This window comes from Athene cunicularia (assembly GCF_003259725.1).
Source record: "Athene cunicularia isolate RWA chromosome 2 unlocalized genomic scaffold, athCun1 chr2_part1, whole genome shotgun sequence".
NCBI classification, from domain to species: Eukaryota; Metazoa; Chordata; class Aves; order Strigiformes; family Strigidae; genus Athene; species Athene cunicularia.
The window spans coordinates 9,373,168-9,395,521 of record NW_020799095.1 but is presented as its reverse complement, the minus strand read 5'-3'; the positions used below and the strand labels follow the sequence as shown (position 1 = coordinate 9,395,521).

At 38.9% G+C, this 22,354-nt stretch overlaps 1 protein-coding gene across 1 annotated transcript in view; it reads left to right on the top strand.

Moving 5' to 3' along the window:
• RBMS3 (RNA binding motif single stranded interacting protein 3) overlaps positions 1 to 22,354 on the top strand; it is a 593,296-nt gene that overhangs the window by 465,603 nt on the left and 105,339 nt on the right. The gene's annotated exons all lie outside the window — the stretch shown is intronic.

Sequence of the window (22,354 nt, the reverse complement as noted above, 5' to 3'; positions counted from 1 at the left end):
CCATTCCCTTTTTATGCAATGGCAGATATGTTTGCTTGTGAACAAGCTTCTATATGTTATTGCTACATAACCAGCACAGCTGAGAGCGTGTGTACTGAATTCTGTCGTGCCTCATACATCAGCAGGAGAAGTGTCGACAAGTTTCAGGTCCAGGGACAGTGCTGTTCCTTGGATGCACTTGTAAAATCCAAGATGAGACAGATGAGTTGCGCAGGTGTTATGGCAGGCAAAATTTATGAGCCAGAAAGATTCACAGCTTGAATTTCAGATTGTTTAGGTCTAAAGGGCTGGCAATTGAAAACAAAGCAAAACAAACAAATGAAAACATGCAAATCAGAGCATGAAACAATGTGGAACATTGTAAAGTCATTTGTACATGATTCAGATTTCAGGGAGGAATTCTGCTTTTGCATCAACTATGGCCAGCAGTGGCACCACTCCTCCTGCTTTTTCCTCTCCTGCATTATTTTATTAGTCCCTTCAGGACACTTTAAATGATGGAGTACATCTGCTTTGCAGGCCCTACTGCTGCAGTATAGTGTTGTCACACCTGAGCCAGCTAGTTTAAAACTCATTTACAAAGCTAACTTGAACAAGGATAGCAATCTAGCTGAGCATATACTAACCATTTGAGCTTATAGTGTGTTACGCTCAGTAATACCCAGCAAGTGGTTTACATGATCTGGGTTGGTTTTTTTTTTAAACTTAAGAAAATTATTTCCCTTTCAGCCCTTCCATAGAAAAATTCTTCCTTTCCTCCTCTTTCTTCCCTCCCTCACACTTTTCCACTTGCTTTCACATTAAGTATTTTAAAATTGGAAGTATAGAGAAGTTTAAGAAGTTTCAGTCTGGAACTTTGCCCTGTAAATTCCAGCTAACCTGAGCAAAATGTTTTATTGAAGTTTAACAGTGTACAAATAGATTTTTTTGACACACTCCTTTGGGCATCCGTATTTCAGCCAGAAGTGGAAGCCTCTGGGATTGGACTTTTCAGATGTCCCAATAAAATTGGAGCATTGATTTTTCACACGTTTTGGAATGCCACTGTAAATCAGCAAGCATCCAGGTGATGTCCGCCTGGTCTGTGCTGCCTGTAGGGCTCAACGGGGAAGCGGCGGCTACTGCCTTCGAGCACACTTGGGCAGCAGACACAGAAGCTCTCAGGTGGGTTTGCTCCATCAGGGCTCTTATGGAGGGTTTTCTCCAAATGCATCTTTAGTGGCAGAGCCTGTGAAGCATTAGGTGGCTTGAAAGAGAGGATGCATACCCAAACTTCTGAGGGCTTTTGTGAATAGAAGTCAGCTTGCAAGTGCTTGGTGTGTCCTTAAGCATTTGGGGAGAAATTTGGTGCTGATGCCTTTAGGAAGGATCGTGTAGCAAGAAAGGGAGTGTAACAAGAGAGGGAAAGCACATATAACAAGAAAGAAGTATACAGGGTCTACGCTCCCTTCTCGGTCTTGCCTTTCTGCCACTTTCCCTCCCTCCCTTCCAAAGGAAACCTTTCCATGCCACCAGAGGAGCACTGAGGACTCTTCTGTGGGGCTCCCCCTCTGAGAGCATGAAGTGTCTGAAGTGGTGTGTGAAGATCTTTCCCTTTGTGATTCATCCAGACAAAGTAAGATGAGCAGTATCACAACAGCAGTTTCCATATGTTTTGAATACCAGGAGCCTCTTTCGTAATTGAAGTCTCTCTCTCCTCCTTCTCCTTTTCAAATGGTGCTTCACAACAAAGAAAAGCAATTCAGACTGAAAGCACTGGGAAAGCAGGATGCTAACACTTTTTTTTTTTTTTTTTTTTTTTTTTTTTTTTTTTTTTTTTTTTTTTTTTTTTTTTTGTGTGTGTCTCAACAACAATGTCATTATGCTGGTCAGCAGTCCTTACCAGCTGTAAAAGCCCCATTTCTTGGCCATTTCTGTTAGTCTTTCTTGTTTGAGTGGCAGCATTTGATCACAAGATCATAGAAAGGTCTTTCCCAGGTTCAATCACAGGAACTTGAAAGAGGGGCAAAACAGCCTACATTTTAGTAGGACTGCCTTAGTCTATGATGTGTCTGCAATTTACCTTCTACTGTGTGAGATACATCAAGAGGGAGGGGAAAGGTGCTGGATGTCTGATTCTACATTTATCTTTTACATTAAAGCTCATTAAAACAGCATTTTGTATGTAGCTTTTCCTCCACCACCCTCTATATAATCCTCAAGTATATAGTTTTTCCAGAATTGCTGCTGCTCAGCAAAGAAAAAAAAACTGAAATACAAGAGAGGAGTGGGACAGGAGTAATTTAACTTTTTTATTGCATGGATGTGGTATGAGAAACTACGTTTCAAAGGCCAAGTTTTACAAGCCTTACTTCACGTAAGACTTTCCATTTCAAAAAATGCAAATTTTAACCACAAAAAAAATCCTAACAAAAAATCTCCCAGTTGTCATAGGTGGCTCTGCAGTTACAGTATTACATTACTGGATACAATCTGCATCTTCCTCCATTAGATTACTGATTACACTGAATACACTGATTCTGAGCCTCTTTTTTTTCCCTCTGGCTTTTTTTTTCCCCTTTCCTTTTCCTACTTTTCCCTTTTCCTTCTTCATTTCTTTTCTTCCTTTCCCCTCTTCCCCTCTTGTCCTTCTTTTGCCCTTCCCCTCCTTCTCTCTCTTTCAGTAAATACCATAACTTTGTGATCAAGTGTGAAGTTTTGCAGTTCAGAGCTGAAACTATAAAGTTTTGAAGTATGTATTCAAATTAGGAAAATAGGACCCAACAGCCTACTAACTGTATTCTTGTCTTGATTTCCCCCTCCAAGCTCACCCACTATAACAGCACCATAAGTGAGCACCTGTCCTCCACTCTCCTGAAAGAAATTCTCCATCAGCTTTTACATTACAGCATAATGAAAGCCTCAGCATTTGGGATTTTCAAAAGAAGCCTGGTGACATAGGACTAAATATATTGTGAGAGTCTGTCTTTCACCGATGCAGGAGTTGATGTCATTGGTTATTTTCATCTCTAATTTATATTATTTCAGACTACCCTCAAAGGTGGCTCTGGTAAAAACCAGGGAAAAATGAGCTGGATTCTCTAAAAGCAGAGTAGTTTCCCTGTGTGTGAGCTGCAGCACCAACAAACATGCCTTTGCCTTAAGAGGCTGTGATTCCTACTGGCATGGTGTGTGGTGGATGCAAGTTTAGGTTGAGCGGTTTTTTCTTTTCTGTATAAGTTACCTGTTTTTCAGCGTACTGCATATAATGTAAGAAAGAATAATCATTAAATATCCTAAATTAATTTGTTTTGTGATTGAAGTGTTGGTGGGCAGTTTTTTATTTACATAAGCATATGTTTTGCCCACCTGTAGTCAATCAAATAGTCCTTTTGTGCATCTTATGACCTGGGTTGCTGGTTTCAGCATTGTGTGCTGCACATTTTATCCAAAGTGGGATTTAATTTAGTACTAAGAAAATAAAAGATGTAGATGGGACAGTAATAGTTCAAGATGGAAAATAATAAATATATTGGAGCATGACTTAAGTTAAATTTTAAAGCTTTTTTTCCCAAGGCATTGAAGGCTTTGGAAAAGTAAAAAATGTTCAGCACCCCTAAAAATGTACATAATGAGATGACTGACTCAGGATTCTTCTATTCTGACCATTTTGTGTGATCTTTAGTTGTGGAAGGTTTTTCTGGACATAGTGACGTACAGAAGACTTGTTTTTAAGTGGGCTCCATGCTACTCCTCTGGTATCTTTTCGTAATTTAACATAGTTGGCAGTTTTTCAAGTAGTTTGAGTGAGAGGTGCATCAGTCCCATTAAATTGTATGGATACTTAGGTATTGAAGTCTTTTGGGCTTAATTGAAAATAATTGAAATTAATCAACATTAATATAACCAAGTGTATGAAAATTAATAGATGGAGCCAGACTGTCAGATCTGGGAAATAAAACTGGTTCTTTATCCAACAAAAACAACTTGGAAGCTGAAAGCTTCTATTTGTCACACAAGAAAGATCAACTCAGGATCAGGAAAAAGATCCACCCTTCCTTTAAGCAGAGAGTTTCAAAAAGATGCTAATTATATTGATTTTGATAGTGAGTTTTGTTCAGCAGATGTTTTTCTCCTAGGAAATACATGAGGACCACCAACATACTTCAAACAGACCCCCAAAATAGAGCAGTCGCCACATAATGGTTTTCAGTCACCACTGGCGGGTCTGAATCAATGGCTAATTTGTTATCTCATTACCATTTCTCATGCATCAGATCCTGTACCTAGCAGTGAACACGAAAACCTTTATGCCTGATTGCTGCACATCTTTTAATAACAAGCACAAACTTAATTCTGTTTATTTTCATGTTTCTAACCTTCTGCAGGGGAAGAGCCATACAGGCAGACATAAGCAGTTACTGCTGTGCAAAATTGCCATTGTAATTAGCCCTTTTTCCAGAAACACAATGAATCCCAAGCAGTCCAGTCTCAATCTGAAACCTGTAATAGAGCCCTGAGGAGGCATCGTGAAAGGCTTTAGCCAGCACAAGTGCATTTAGTAAAATTAAATGTGGCTGTCAGAACTTGCAAACGCTAGTTAAGAAATCAGAGCAACTCCGTTATCTAACACAGCTGACAGACACCAGCTATGGGTCTATTGAGAGTTTATGTATACCATCTAAGGGTGAAGTGTCAGAGAAAGATCAGTCAGGGGAAACAACAACGTCAGATTAGTTAGGATGTCAATCCTTCCACCAGGCCTATGAGCAAAGAGATCTTTGTTAGGTACCACAGTGGATACTCCACAGTGCATGCTTTCTGTTAGCTGCAGCTGTTAGAAATACCATAGGTTTGCTCTTTGTTTTAATCCTCATTTTATTACTTTGTTAGTGTTTCTTAACCTGCTACTTTCTTGTTAAGAACAAGCTTAACCTGCACAAGCAACTACTCGAAGAACAGCTGACTGCATCTCACTTTGCTGCTGAGCACCTTGGAGAGAGTATCGTGATTAATAAAATGGCTGTCCATCACTCTTCCCAGTTCCCAGCAGGCATAGCGCAGTGTGTCTTCCCTGCAGCTAGCGTTGCCTTGCTGTCACCATCTCTTTTATGCCAGCATTTCAAAAATTTCCTCCATGGGTTTTGAGCAGCCTCAGCTGCACTGAACTTCTTGTAAATACAATCCTGTATCTAGATGTCCTGTGCCTGCAGCACTAGATGAGACACCGTCTGCATCTTGTCACTTACCCGCTCCTGAAGGAAGGGTTTTGCCAGCTGATGACACAGCACAGATTCCTCCACTCTTGGTAGGCAGACTGGGCGCCAATGGCTTGGACCTAGAGCCTATCTGTTGCTGTCCTTTTTTCAGTGCAGGGTCAGAATTGCTTAATGTTTTACGCTGTGACAGATTAGACAGGAGAAACCTTCTGTTTGATAACCTGTTTTGATAACAAGTTTGTATCATTAGAGCTGAATCCGTATGACAGCTACTCATCTTGCTTTGTCTGTTTTGCTTGGGTTTTTTGAGCTCTGATACATGTGAAAGATGTTGACGTGAATATGCCTTGCATTGTTGATTTTTATAGATTAAGATACAGCCTAACAATCTGGGAAAATCTGAGTTGTGGTCCCACCTGTCATGCCAGAATTGTTGGCAAGCTCATTTTTCATCAAAGCCGATTGTCATAGGATTTTATGTGTACGTGTGTAAATATATATGTGTTTGGGTTATTTTTCCCCTGAAATGTCATTGATTATCTGGATTGAGAAAGATTTCTTAGCACATTCTTAAACAACTCTTACTCAAATTTTAAGAATATACTTGATTTTTATCCGGAACAGCAGTGGTCTCCCTAGTCTGAACCTTCTATTTAAAGAGTAAAAGAGCAGCTGGATGAGAGACTAGAGTTCATTTTCTAACATCTGCCAAGGTTTTGAAGGATAGATTCAAATCTTTTTCTTAAAGACAAATGAAAGTTAATAATTTTGGACAGATCAAAATCAGTTTATCTGAGTTGTTTGAACAAGCTAAGAACTTCTTTGAATCAAAATTTATAGAGGCATATTAATGTCCAGTTACTTTAAAAAAACAGTTCTGTCCTTTTGTACTTTGAATTCTGTGGGCATTTTTGTCTTTTCAATATGCATAGCTATTTCCAATCCATTTAATGCCCCTAATACTTGAGCATCTTACAAATACAAATAATATACAAAGTAATCTTTGGAGATTCTTTATGGTAGGATAGGAGAGACGAAAGAAGGGAATATTTGATTGATATCACATAGGAAGTTTGGAGTGCTAAAAATAATAAAAATAATTAATTCATAGCTTTTCCTTATACTTTTTCACTAGCAGATCTCAAAGAAATCTGGTTTTTAATCCTACATCTTAGTTCAAGCTCATTAGCTCTTCTTAAAGTCTGATTGTGTTTGTTTTGATGGGGTTTATTTTGGGTTTAGAGATTATAAATCTGTTTTCCTATGTAATCCTTTTTAACATATTAAGTTTTCTGATATTTTACCATTGTGTGCCGATTTTTGAGATCATTGCTGTCTGCATCTTCCATCTGGATACTGATTTTAATTTGTTGGCATTTGTTTTTGTGCTGAAATACCTGTCTCTTGGAATTAGATTTTAGCTGCGCTGGATGGGGAATTGAACCATGAATGTTAACGTCAGTTCTTTTTTACAGGCTTCTGCAATTGAGCTTAGCTCTTAGAAAAGGACTCGTGTTCCTTTCAAAGAGGATATCCTTTTGCTCTTGTGGCACTTTAAAGATCTGTCCCTAATATCTGCCAAAACGAAAATAACAATTCCTTAGGTATTTCCTGTTTTCTCTTGTTAAGAACTCTAAAGCATCTATCAACATAAAACAGTTTCTTCTCTTCCGTGATAGCTTTTAAAAGTTGGGTCAGTCTTAAAAACAGCCAGTTCTCAGCACATTCCCTTGAATTCGGTGTCCTGATAGATTTTTCTTTTTCTACTTTGTCTTCAATTTCATTCCTTTTTTCTGTTGAATTTTTTTCACTGCTTGTTGCCTGTTTGGAAATCTCAAACCTCTCTTGCAGACAAAAATACAGCCTTTAAGATGCTGAGTCTCCTCCTTTGCCAAAATTAGAAACATGCTTAAGGCTTTTGTTAGATCGTGGTTTTAATCCTTTTTTTTTTTTTTTCTAATGCCTTCCCCCCTGCCCCATTTGCCTGAAAAATTGGTTGATCATTTCCATGAGCATCGAGATGACAGTTCCAGGAATGACTTTGGGCTTGTGAGCTCACAGGAAGAGGATGCTGGGGAATAGGCACTTGATGGCATCATCACTGCTTTCCTATGGGTGTTACTACTTGGTTGAGAGAGAAGATTCTAATCTCCTCTGTTTATATTCTTTGTTATGATTATTGTTTTTTTTCATTGTATAAAAATAAAAAGGGGCAAGTTTGGAGTCTGAGCACTAGATTGTAAGTAGTATCATTTTAACAGCCCACAGAAAACATTTTTCCTCCTGAGACTCTTTCTGATTGTCAGAGCAAATAGTCTCTGACCAGGTTTCTTCAGATATTTCACACGAGTTCAGTGTTTTAATACAAGATTTACTTATTTAGAAATATTTGACATTATGTGGGATTGTGGTTTAGAAGAACAATACAGTAACATGCTGAAACTACAACACTAGCATGGTATAATGATTGTTATATACAGGGGAATCACAATAGAAACATGATTCCCAGGACTGTCTCTATATGCTTCACTATCATGATGCTGAGCACTCCCAGTCATGGTAAAGGAATATATGGTTTGAAGCCGTCTCGAAACTATTGCTTTTTTCTAAGTTTGTTGTATTATTTGCCCATATTTTATACTTAGATGGTCCTGAGACTTGTGGACACTTCCTCCATGCTGGTCTGGCTAGCTCAAGAGGACATTCACACCTTTTGGACTAACTCAGGGAAGTCCATTTACACAAAAAAGTGATCCACTCAACTGATAGTGCTGTTTAAAACAAAGGCCACTTTTCGGTGCCCTTTGTGCTGAACTCAGTTCAGCTTTCTTTACAAGGCTGTGGTCACCCCCTATATTCTTCTCTGAGCTTCCTGAGCACGTACCTCACCAGTGCCCATTTCCTCTAAGCCTTCTTCCAAGGAGGAGGTGGTGGCGGCTGGTGGTTTTCTACCCCCATCTCAGACCAGCACTAGCAATCACTGGTGTTGCACAGTGAGTTTAATACATTCATTACATGAATGACCAGCCCTCTTGCCTGGGCACAGTGAGGATGAGAACATATGCCTATAGGCAATGCTGGCGGGCCCACCCTCATGGATTCAACTCTGTTGCTCGGCTTCATGGGGTGCACCCCATCATGATTTGCACAAGCACTGATGATGACTCATGTGTCAAAGATGTCATCGCAGATATCCCTGTTCTTAATCCGTTGCTTTTCCTTGCCAAGACAAATGATTCAATGAAGTGCCTCTTCAGCATGCCACCCAAAGGACAGCAGCCTCTGCTTGTCTGGATCCTGCTTGTTCCAAGTCTCCTTGGAGGTGTGGAGCTTCAGAAGACTGCTCTCATGGCCATTATAATGGTAGCCCGTGCATGTGGCCATCAAAGCTGCTTCTTGATATCATGAACCACCTCGATGACTTACTTCCTGAGTCCTGTAGAAACATAGAACCCTACTGCTGGCCCACAACTCACTGACATCCTTGTCCCTGTAGCACCAAGGATATTTGGCAGCCACCAGTCCTGACCTACAGGCTGTGGTTTATCCAACAGGTCTGAGGCAGCAGGATGGTTCAGTGTTCTAGTACCAAATTTAGGTATTTGAAGATATTTGATGTTACAATGTCATTTTGATTGATAAGAGTGATAGAACAGTATGTGGAAATCGCAACACAAGCATGATACAGCAATAGTAATACACAAAATATTACATCACAATATGAACCTGATTCCAAATACCAGTGTCTATATGCTCCACTGTCACAAAGAGGGAAGTTTTGTCCTAATTAGAGAAGTCCCAAACATGGATTGAATAAAAACCAGCCTGGAAATCTTTACATGGCCTGCATAGTGAGGCATTCTTACTAGTTGTTTCCTAATAGTTTGCATTCTGCTGCTTAATTTGTAAGAATGAATGTTGGGGTTTTTTTTTCCATGTTAAGTCATGGCTCTCATTTTAGCCCATACTTATGAAGGAAAAATCTTATACTTCACTAAAATCAAGTCCTGGAAGTTGTTGGGGGAAGAGGAGAGCCTGCATAATGTCAGGAGTTACTTGGAGATTCAGAGTCAAGGACTCTAGGGTAATTGTGCGTGACATTTCAGCTCTGAGATCTTTCTGCTTTGGGAAGGGGGACAGCTCATTTGAAACATTTCCCAGGATCAAGGCTTTTTCTGGCTTCATCAGGAGCTTCAGGTTTAAATGGCAATTCAATCAGATGTGTATTGTGCCATCAGGACGTGGATGCCAGCTCAGCTGTTCAGGGACAGGATGGCTTCGTGTGTGCTGGTGGGAAGTTACACCAGGATGTAAGGCTGCATGTGGTTAATACAGTATAAATACCATTGCTGTTGATTTTTTAGGAATTATGTCTGAAGTGAGGCAAAAGCAAAGTCACTACAGTTAATTTTTGATTTTCCGTGCTAAAAAAAGGCAAGGAGGGAGCAGCCTAGATAAAATGTGGATAATGCAAATCGTATATACATGAAGCTATCCTAACCTTTGATATACTTGTGAACAGTTTCTGTAGAGATCAGGGACAGCTTTTAAAAAGCAGCAGCCAAAATGTGGAGAGCAGTGGTCATTGTGCATCCCATTTTCTGTGCCACGGTGCTGGAGCCAGGGGTGTCTGATGAAATCTCATAATGAAACATTTGAATGCTTTGAGCAGTTGAACACAGTTCAGCAAAGCAGAGCTGAACTAATGTGGACTGCCTGTTTGCCAGTAAACAGATAATTGCACTCCGTTGTTTAATTGAATTTTCATGAAACTAAAATACACTTTGGTGAAGTCCACCATGAAAATGTGTTCTGCTTGTGGATCCTGCATATAGGGGATCAAGATACTGGGGGGAGGGAGGGTGCCTATCAGATACACCGATAAGGCTTGAGGTTAAATTGTCATAAAAATAATACAATTTCCACAAATTATGCAATTTAGATGTTTTTACCCAGAAGGTTTTTTCATTGCTGCTGCTGTTATCAGTAGTGATCTGTTCATAGATGGATTAGAGTCAGGGAACATTACTAGGCCACAAGAAGTTCTTTTGTTTTTACAGAACAATTTTGCAGCTGTATCATTTATACGTGGTTACTTTGCATTTCTTGGCTACCAGCCATTCTAAATGGTAAAGAGCATAGCACCGGACAATGTAATTTTTTTGTGTTGTAGTTGGGGTTTTTTTAGAAAAAGGAAAAATCAAAGAACCCTTCTGATTCATGTTCTTTCTCACGAGGCTATCATTTCAAAGGCTCGACATGCAAGTTATGTCATCATAACCTCCTCTGTTCTTCTTTACTTGATTCATGAACAATTTTTTCATGCAGGAGAGGCTGGATATTCTCAGGAACATTCTTACTCTTTGAAAATAATAAAAATTTTCTGATTCCCTGAGGCACTGTGGGCAAGGTTGATAATTCCTGTTTGTTGCTTTATTCACAATTGCTTTGCATTGGGCATTGCAACCTCACTCTTATTTACAATTCTGTGATTTGACCTCAGGCTAGGGAATTGGGGGCTTAGTACTTGCTTTTTCTCTATGTGCTGTATAGGTTGCAGTGGGGAATCAAGCATACATATGTGACTCCCTCATAGCTCATGCCAGTGAAAGCTGAAGAGCCTAGGCAGAGAATCTCTCATTTGCTTTTCAGATGTCCTATTGGTTTAGATCCCAAAATTTAAATATCTGAAGGTAGTTTTCAAAGGTAAATACCACCCAAAGTTCTGCTGGTTAAAAGAAACCTCAGAAAATCATGCTCTAGATAAGAAAACAGACACTTTTAAGAACAGAAATACAAGATGGAGGGAATCTCATAGTTTTATAATTCCTTCATTTGGTTAAGGACCTGGAAGGAAGATGATTAAATGCTAATGGTGTTTCTAGAATTATTACTGTCTCTATTTGATATAGGTAAAAGCAGCGGTCCAGGATTTTTCTGGACCAAAGGACAGCCTTGGTACTTCTGTCAGCCTTCAGAAGTTTTTGAAGATATTGAAGATATCACCACCTTTTTAATTAGAAACGCTGTCCTGTAAGTTTGCTGTGAAGACTTTGTTCTTAGGCCTTATGGTCCATAAGAGGTGTTATACCATGGTTTGGAAACACACTGTCAGCAAGACATTCCTTAAACGTCTGAAGTAATATAATGGTTGTTCATAGAGTCCTGATTCAGATGCCAGGAGCATATTTTCTTTAATAAAACCGTGTCCTTGTAAGGAAGTAATCCATCCCCCAAGTCAATTTTAAAGTTTCTTGTTCACTTTAAATATTTTATTACATTAATTTTTCAAAACAACAAAACAAACATTCATCAAGTGAAACTAAGCATGTCACCCTTGAATCTGTACATCTGTTGCTCTCCTGCTGCTTTCCTGCATAATTCATTTTAATACATCTAAAGTGTACATCTCATTAAAATTCTGTGCACACGTTTATGTATACAGTTTGCATTAAAAAGGAGAAAAGGTGGGGAAGGGTTTTATGGCAAGGAGGTTCATTAACATGACTGGTTCTCTTTTTTTTTCCTTAGTGTTTTTATGTATTGAATGTGTACCTGTGGTCTGCCTTTAACCACCTACCTCAGCATACACTGTCATCTGTCTCTCTGAGTCTCTCTGAGTCATCTCTTTAGTGCCATTAGACATTTCCTCCAGGATATTTTCTCTTACTCTTGATGTCTTTGTTTCTCTTTTAAGTGCATACATCCTCTTCTCTTCATCCCCTTTTACTCATTTCATATAATTTATATACACAGTGTGTTCTGTGCATCAGTCCTGTTATCAGCCCAGAGAATATCCATCATTTGCTTGGGTGCCCTAAAGAGTTCTTGTGGGCTGGCTGCATTGCTGGAAAGGGTTTTGATTTTCAAATTTTATTCAGCTTGTGGTTTCTTTTCCTGTATCAGTACTTTCTATGATTGCAGTGTTTGGTTTGATTTCATTTATTTTCAATTTTGGAGTTGTTTGAATTTCTTAAACCAGCTGTAGAAAACAAGTCAGTCTGGTAGCTTGAGGTGGCAACCTTTTAAAGTCAGTGACTTCTTATTTCAGTGACTGCTGAAACTTGTTCTCCAAAATCCTTCATAGGTGTTTAGGATTACGTGTGATTGTTAAAAGCAGTCATTAAATATTATTGTAACTTGTGATGAATCATAAGAAAAGCTTATAAATGCAGAAGAAGACTCAAAATACTTTGAGAGGAAAAGGAGGTCCATATTTGAAATGAAAAAAATATAAAATGGTAGTTTAAGGAATTATCTTCAAGAATTATTCTTGAGGAGGAAATGACATTTTATGTAAGGTGGTATATAGTTGTGTCTACCTGGTTTCTTTAGACTTTCACATTTAGCTTTTGACATGTATCGCTTAGAAACCTCATGAAATGTATACGATAAATTAAATTAGAAAGTGAAATACATAGTGATCGTCTACTTCACTAACCTTTATCCTCATTGGAAATATGAGTTGAAATAGACTTTCTGAAAAAAGTTTATTCACTGTTTACATGGAAACCTCCTCTCTGCTTCCTGGATATGTTACGTCAGTCATCAAGGAAGAGAATGAAAGCCATATATGAGCCCTTTAAAAAGAACAGGTCAGGTGTGTTCAGTCACTTTGCTTCCTTGAAATTGAGTAACAGAAAATGCAACTGTGAAGGGAAAATTGAGAGAGTTTCCTTCTGAGCAAAAGTTATTTCGTTTTATCCAGATTACCTAGTTTCAAATAAGCAGCATAGGTTTGGAGTCAGTAGTGTGCACCACTGCTGAATATAGGTTAGCAACTGTGGAAAAAGAGCTCAGCCCTGGCAGGCTGTAGGTATGGAGACAGCTGAGTTCACGTGTACTGGAAGTCTTCCGCTCGCACTTCAGTGAGAGTTTGGTCTCTTCAGCAGCAGGGAAGCGTAATTTTCAGGTGTAGACTGTAGTGGGATTAATTCATCCATGTTCAACATTGAGAGAAAGAGATTCACATGGAATCTAAATCTGTTGTCTGTGTTGCCCCTGTACAGGTATGTGTTGCTGGGCTTTATAGTAATGCCCTTGTGTTATGATGGGGTTTTATCTGGTGTATTATCAGTCCAAACTTTTATGTAAATACAACAAATATTGCATGTTACATAAACAGAAAAGGTGGAGATTGGGAGCAGACTTTGAGAACAGTGCACTGCAACAATTTATCTTCAGAAGAATTTAGCGGTAGAAATAACTGATGTGAAATTCCTTGTTTCTGTTTTTCCTTTGCAGTCAAATTTGTAGCAGGGTTTTGCATGAAGGGTGGGAACCATACCATTTGTTTCAAGGCATTTCAGCTACTGGAAGCATGTGAAATTTAAAAGAGCAGCATTAGGTTCACAGGTTGATTTTTCCCAGTAGTGCTAGATAATTTCTTATGTATTCCAGTGAAATTAATGAGTGAGAATCCTGCAATGTATCTCAAGAGATTCAGAATGAGAAGGCAAATAATGATTTCTTACAGGTGGCTTATTTCACAGATGCCTGCAGTTTGCTTTCTTGAACTTTCTTTTTATGTATCAGATACAGAACATTGTCTGGGGCAGACTGGGCATCAGTCTGATGGTGTGATTTCTGGTTTGCCACAACAAACACTAACTTCTCTCTGGCTGCCGTGTTCCCCTTTGCTGTTCCTTTTCGGTTTGCGTGGCACTGCATAAAATGAAATTGGGACAAAAGCCACTAACCCCCTTTCTTACTGTTTTTATAAGCTAGAAGCATAAACCAAAAATGTTTCTTATTCAGAACTACTAATTGAGCGCTCAATTAGTCTATGCACCTAAGTGATTTTGTGCTTTTTACGCTCTCACTAGTCATACTTCCATTTTTTTCTGTTCCACCACCTTTATTTAATTTCATCTTAAATTATCTAATACTTTAATCTCTTGATGTCAGAGACTGGATTTGTCCGTGGTTTGGAAAGCTCCCAGAAAAATGAGGCTGGGAACCATCAATTGCTACTGCACTGCAAAAAAAAATGGTTGATTAGGCTATGGTCAGGTCAGTGGCTTACTCCTGATCAAGAGAGAATTTCATGTCCCCTTGTATTAAACTTCCATGATGTGTAGCATACTTTAGTCAATAAATAGCATTTAGCTGTTCATGCTGGTTGGAAATAATACATGATGCTGCAAGTATTGATCAGAGAGCTCTACTCTGTTAATCCTTCTGCTTGTAGCAATGTTAAATATTTACGGATTCTTCCTTAGTATCCTGAAGAGTGTTTTAGCCCTGCAGAGAATGCTCAACCTTTCTACTTTATAAATGGTTTACAGTTTCTTCTTTTTTCCCCTTTTCAAGCACACATGTATGACATAAAGCATTATACTAAGCTTGCACCAGTTTTAAAGCTTTATTGCATTAGCATGTTGTGAATGTATACATTGATTGGGATGATGTATTAGAGGAATCAGAATTAAAGAGGAGAATGCCTCAGAGATTAAATCCATCAGTGACTCATCTCCAAGTGGCTGACTTACAGTAAGGACAAGGAGAGACTAACTGTGCAGCATGTTGCTATATTCGGAGATGGCAGATAACAAAGAAGACATATTCATATCAGGTTTATTTATCCAAATATTCATGAAATTATCTGAAAATTATCAGAGTATTAAAAAATGAGTTATTTCCCTGCCAACTGCTTATTTATTATATCTGTATTCTCATCAAATAGTCACAGAGGTTTGTAGCAAAATATACAATGAATCATGTAGGCTTTCTGTCTCCTGTACTTGTTCATTGACCTCATGTAAATGTAATCATTTATCTTCAATTTTTTATACTAATGTATCGAAGGCAGACTTGATATTGTCAGACATGCAATGGAATACGCTCCAGGAAACCTTCCTTCCAGTGGTGAGGTGACAAATGAAAAAGAAAATAAAAATGGATTTTGCAATTTAAAACATAGTGTGCTCAGGGAAGAATGCATAGCCAGCTATAATGTGATATGATTCATTTCTATATATGCAAGGAAGAATTTTACACAAAAGCTTTATGGGAGATGTGCAGGATATTTAAAGTAACATGAAGACTATGCTACATTATGGTGCTTGCTTTATCTATCACGAGCTAGAAGAAAGGTTTAAATACTTGTGTTTATCCTCTTATCTTTCAGTAAGATGTCACATTATGCCGCATTCCATTACCCATTTAATCATCCTTTAGACCTGGTTATGTGTTTAGAGGGGAAGGTTGGCAGAGAGAGTAAAACAAAATCCACATAGGCTTCTGAAGATCTTGTTCATAGTATGTAAAGAAATTACATTTTAGATAGCTACAGAGCTTGTGCAAAAGAAGTCAGTGCTTTAAGTTAAAAATTTTACATGACTGGAGGACTCTTTACATGACTCTTCTTCTAGGTGATCAATTGCAAGTGGGTTTTAGTGGTTTGAGCTGCTGTGATGCTCACTAAAGATTTGGAGAATGTTTTGTTCGGAGTTCAGGTTTCATCTGAGCACAAATATAAATATCCAACATCTCAGATTCTTGAAGTATGCAGTCTTAAATGTCAACATGGGTGTTGGAAGGGACAGAGCACTTTTAAGAATCTAATCTTCATCTAGGTGATTTTGTGGGATGAAACTGTATGAAAATCTGGCCATTACTGGGAACAGGGCTTGGGAGAGTTCAGTGAATGATGGTGCCACAGAGTGGCAGCTACTGGCAGCTGCCCCTTTCTTTCCTCATGCCTGATGATACAAAGTCGTTCATGTTTAGGACAAGCACAGGGATAGTGTCTTCTTTTCTCCGTCAGATCCTCTCAACAGATTATATGGTTTCTGCCAGCAGTATTCAAGGTAATGTTTTCCAAATACCAACTATTTTAGCTTCCTTCAGTTCCTGTATATGGGGAAAACATCCCAGTTTCCCCAGTAAGGAGACTGAGGCATAGACACAGTGAGGTGATGGGTAGGAGTGCTTGATACCTTTTGTACTCAGCATCCTGATCGTATGAGTTGACTTGGTCTTCCAAAGACAACTGCTTTCTCTGTAACTGAAGCCCCTAAATTTTGCCCGCTAAATATCAGACAGCTGCTGTGTAGTCAGTGTGAAAACCTCCCAACGTGACTCTCTGAGGCCTAGAAAGAAACAGAACTCAGATCTCCAGGTTTCTAAACCTGGGCCTTAATTTTGAGACCAGAACAATCTCTACTGACTGGTCCTCAAAACAGAGTATAAATCTTGGGATTAGTGAGAACTGATTTTAGTGTAAGTGGTTGTGTTCTATACTTTTTGAAGCATTTCTGTTTAAAATGTATTTCACTGATTTTTATTGGAGCGTTTTTATTTGTGGCAGACAGCTATATCTGGATATATGATTTATTGGTTTGTGTTACATTTTCGAGCTGATTTTTCATCATCTATATGTAAATAAATTGCGCTGCCAAAGTTGAGAATTGAACTCCCAAGGCTTGCCTAGCAGTCATGACCAGATATATCCTCAGGTGAGTTGACTGATTCATTAAGATTAATGATTCTGCACTCTCCATGCAAGATGGGAAGTTCACACTTAAGGGAGATACAGCCACCTCTTGTATCCTCCATAACCACTCATGGGCATACATCCGCCAAGGTGGGCATCCATGAGTGAAGAAAGCTGTCTCTGTTCTGCATATAGTGAAGTGTTTTGCTGTGCAAATGATTGACAGAGGATTTGAAGCCTGAACATTCTCCTGAAATATTTCCTAATACTTCAGATCATGACATGACAAAGTGGCCCCTTCCATCCCCTGGGATCCAGGCTTCCACATTGCATGGGTTCTGTGCTCAAATGTGCTGGTTGCTGCACTAGTAACCTGGGTGGCATAGAATTTTTGCAGAAGTCTTACACTCAGCTAAATATGTTCTTGAATGTACCTGTATAAATGCATTTATTTGTTTTGTTTGTTTGATGTTTTCTATGTTTCAGCAGTTCGGCAGTAACATGCAATTACTCTTAGGGTTTAGTGGACTGCTGAAACAGTTGCAAACTGGTGCCCTGTGGTGGAACTGAACTGGTAACAGAGAAAGCCCTGTAGTGGATGGCAGCTGCCATATTTCATCAGGAACAAAACAGGCAGTGATTCCTCATTCTGGAGGGAGAAGATTAAAAAAATTATATATATATATATATATATATATATATATATACATAAAAATGTAAAGAGTGCACTAAAGGAAAAACGTAGAGCTGAGTGGATGTACACTCCAATGGAATGGACTAACGATATGTGGAAGCATGCTTCAGAACATAAAATACAAGGGCATACAATGGGAATACTTGTATGATCAGAGCTGTGTGATGAAGAGCTTTAACTTTCGCAGGTCGATGTTTAGCAGAGTATATTTGCTGGAATATCTGTCCTTCACAGCAAAAAGCTCTTTTGTGCCTTGTAAGCCCATGTGGCCTGACAGAGGTAGTTTTGTGTCGATGCTGAGTGATTGCATGCTTTCTGGGTCATTCATGTTAACATTTTGATTATAGTGGTGAGTTACACAGGATGAGCTGCAGAGACTGTGATGTTACACTGGAATGTACTAACTTGGATGAAGAATAAAAGCATCTATCTAACAGCAAAGCTTTGAGACAAAGTGAGTCACATAAACAGATAATCTTTAAAGCAAACTTTCTACTCCATGTTCTGGTGTTGTCAAACAATGGCCTAATCTTGGTGTCCTTCAGAATCTGCTGTGTTTTATAGTAGCTGTGATCAAGGAAAGTCTGTATGAAGTATTAGGATGGGCTCAGTGATGATACGGTGTGAACCCTTATGAGAGCTCAATTTCCCCGATAATTCTGTCATGTATTGAGAAAGTATACTTGATCCTGGAGAGCACACAAATGAAAATCGTGAGGAACAGAGAGGGGCGTAATCCTGCATGGATGAAAGCACTTTGCATTATAACCAGCTCTGTTCTGCCACTTAACCACCACCAGGAAACAAAAGACAAGAGTAAGTACTCTGTTGTTAAGCCTAAATGTTATGTCTTGATTCTTTTCTGCCAGAAGCACTTCAGACTAAGTGTATGGCTATACATTAGGCTTGAGATTCCTACTTGATTTAAATTTTTTACACCTCAGTGCATCTATATGCTGACTCTGTATCTGTGCTGGATGTGCTGTGCCTACTCTTTGTGATAGTGTACAGAGCTGCATGATCTGCCTCTAAATACAATTAATTCAGTGTTCCTTTAAAAAGCAGCAACAACAAGTAAAACCCTAGATCTACCTTTGGCTTTAAGTGAATTGTATAAAGCCTGAAATAAATCTTCTACCAGTCACACGGGGCAAACTCACCTTCCTTGAACTTGATTTTTAAGACTTATCTACCTTGGGGATCTCTGTTGCTCATTCCCTGCCCCTTCTATGCATAGAAATTTCATTGATCTCAACAGGATTTCTGTGCACTAGGCACTGTCAGGATATACAGCAGAGACCTGTGGTGCAGATAAGAGATGCAGAACACCAATTGGAAAGAAAATATGCATCAGAAGATTGCCCACCAAAAACATATAGTTAGCTTTTTACATGGAGAGTGGCACTGAGCTGAATTTATGTACAGTGTAATTTATGTTTCATACCACTTTCAAGCTTTGTTCATCTGTACCTCTGTGAATGCTCCAGGTCCCTCTCTGCTGTCTTCAGGTGTAAGCTCCCTGATTAACATTTGCTGAGATAGGTATCTGTGTCTATGAAGGATACGTGTATATAGTACAGTATATAAAATTCTGTGTGGAAGAGGAAAGGGGCAAACTCTATGTGTTTTAACAGTTACAAGAAGTATTTCTTTTTGGGAGGGACTATGAAGGTGGTAGTATCAGGTGCTGGATTGAGCTGCAGCTACTGTGTACTCTTGCATTGTCCCAATAGTGCTGCGTGGAAGCTTCGAGGATTAGCTCTGCAGCAGTACAAGTCTAGAGACATTATTATAAACAAAGAAATAAGAATAGGGCTGTCTGGTTTGTAAACTGGAGAAGACAAAATGTGTCTCTGCTATTATTTCAGCCAAATAGTTCCTCTCATACTCTGCAATGCCTGAACTATTTTCACCTGATTATTTTACCTTGTGGGGTCAAATTTAGGGGGAAAAGTCATTCTTTTGTTGTCCTTGTCCAGGTACACAAAATGATAATAAACCAAGGTCAGAAGAGCTATTAGGGATCTCTTCCTTGCTTTGGTGTTAGTCTCCCACTCTTCTCTCATATAGACTTCAGTTTTCATTATGGTCTTTTTTTAATTTAAATTGTTTTTATCTCATGTTGCCAGCAAATCAATCAGAGGAGCCATCCCTATGACTACAGAACATCCATGGAGGCCAACACTGATTTCTCCTCAGCTGCTTCTTATTATAAAGTTCCCTGGTGTGAGGAAGACACTAAATAGAAGCTAATAGACATTACATCTCCCATGCATTTTCACATTCTGACAAATACAGTTTGGGGATTTTTTTTTCTTCATTAAGAATTTAGCTGTTCATTCTTGAAAAAGGTTAAAATTACATTTCTCCTGTTTTCTTTTCCGGTGCTGTAGAGTAGAAACTTGCACAGATATTGGGAGTCATTATTCACCCTGATCAACAGAGTGTGGTTGCCTTGCAGTGATCACTTGAATGGTAGAAATATTTGTATTTCCTGCTGTGTTAATTGGAGTTACTAGTAAAGTCTGGAAGACAGGTATTTCTCAGCTACCAAGAAGTCAGTTGCTAGCCAGTCTGATTAGTAAAGAGAGTGAAAGCCACTCAAATTATTTTAATAGGATTTTTAGCTTTTCCAGAAAAAAAATAAAAAAATTGCAGAAACAAAAATAGACCACTTAGAAACCCGCCACTTTTTCCTATTTGCTCTCTGTTGTGCATAAATTTGTGAACTACTATGAAATCAATGGTCAGTGTTGTGAAAGGCAGCTGCATGAAGATAAAAAACCCCAGGATCAGATAAGCAGACTTGAGGTTCCCTTGTTGACAGTGAAGGTGGACTACTCTTATGTCACAGTCAAAAGGTGTCCCACGTCAAACTTCAAAAAAGCCAGCTTACCCCTTTCCCTGAAGAGTGCCTCTTGGTTGGGTGTCCTGTATGTGGTGATTGTTACCAATGGTTGTAGTGGTTTAGCATCTCCTTCCACTCCCACGGTTATACTTCCCCCTCACCTCTTCTGACAGCTGGTTGCCAGAGATCCCCATCATGACACAAGGGTCCCAATGGGCACCGCTGTCTGTCCTAGTTCAAATTTTGTGGAAATAGGAAAAAAAGCCGTGTCCTCCATGGAGGAAATCTGTTGCTTCACAACTTTTGCCCACTGCAGCTGAAGTTCTTGCTGCAACTTCCTATCCAGCATCTCTTTCAATTCAAAGAAGGATCAGAGTAGGCTTGTGGATGCATCAGGAGCATATGAAGACAGCTTTCAAATACCTCTATTCACTTCTGTTCCTTTCTCAGCTCTTATGCTGAAGGTAATTGGTTGTGTCGATTAGACACCAGGATCAAGCCTGCTGGGTCTAAAACTCTGGAGGTTTTAAAAGTTTGGAGGTTTGTTTTCCTTTTTTATCTCACTTCAGTGCTATCAAGTAGATACTTCTCTAAATGGACTGTATGTAGGCTGTTGGCTTCTTTTAATCCCTGTATATGCTGGTTTGCCATGAATAAGTCAGCCTAAGCATTCTTCAGATGCCTACAGCTTTGGAATTTAAATGTAAATTGCTTTTAGGAGAAACAAATCAAATGTGCGTGGCAGACCTACCAAATGTATATTAATATATATTAACCTGAAAGTTCTTGGTGGAATAAATTGAGAGCTTCAGCAGTGCTTCTTTCATCAGTGCCATATCCAGAGACATTTAAATTCATTTTGATTTTAAATTGAGTTTCGTTCCAAATTCCAGACCAGACCAGCAGTTGTCTCTATTTCTCAGCATTTTTAATGAAAGCATCTGCTGTGCTGGACCAATGTGATATAAGTGAATGGATAAGAAAAATAAGGGACTGACTATTCTGAAGAACTGGGCCCAGGATGTGGATCAAATATGAACGTCTTCTGTAGATAGAGAAAATTGAGTCATGGTGATTTCTGTCATTATTTCTGTCTTTCACCCATCCATATTGGTGAGGACAGTTCCACAGAAAAGTCAAAAAGAGAAAGACACTGGAGTCTTAATCAAACTCTTTATAATTAGATTCCATTTTTTGTTTTGCACAACAAAAAAGGCTGAAAAGAATCCTTCAGTCTGAACTCTCTTTCTCATTTGTCCATCAGCATGTCAGAAATAAGACCTGTTAAGCTAAAGGATAAATTAATCTAACAGTAACATAACCCAAACAAAGAAGAGAATGTCTTGAGCATAAGCATCTTCACTTGATATTAAAGAGAGCTGAGAGACATACATCCACACTGTCTCACCAACGCACAGATGCACACAAACCCGCATACATTTAATGGATAAGATGAAGGTTCATTTTTGTTTTGACTTTGGAGAATGAATTCTGTTTACAGTAGGGCCAACTGACGTAATACTGGCAGCATAAGGTACCCTTTGAATTGATATAAATCAATGACATCAACTCCTGCCATGTCATCAGCAAGCAGCCAACAGACTTTCATAATCAGAATCACTAACTTCCATATGTAAAGGGATATTGCCTACTTTCTTAGCTGATTTTATGATTTAACTGTCCCTTTTTTATACCTGTTTTTAACATGATCAGTATATTATATTAGGTATATTGCTGTCTTTATAGTGTTGACAGCCAAAAAGATTAGAAAAGATCAAATCTCACTCCATTTCCATAAGCACCTCTATGAGTAGCAGTTCTAATCTTCAGGCTCAGGAGACTGAATTTAGTCACCAGAAGCTGAATGTAGAAGCTTATATCCCACTACATCACCTGGTCCCCTCTCACAGTTGACAGAAATAGGCATTTTCAATTCATGTTTCATCTTGTCCTAAACTTGGTTATATGTCCCAAGTCCAAAGTCTGATCTTTTATCTCTCAATTGATTATAGAGGAATCTCAGAAGGACCAGCTTGCATGTAGAGATCTATAATGCCCATGTCTGTTTTAAGGTGAAACATCCTCCACAAAAGTAGAAGTTAAGTACCATGAGGGAATCTTGCTTAGTAACCATAGAGCTGATGTCAAAGGGCATCTTCATTCTTGATGTGATTCTA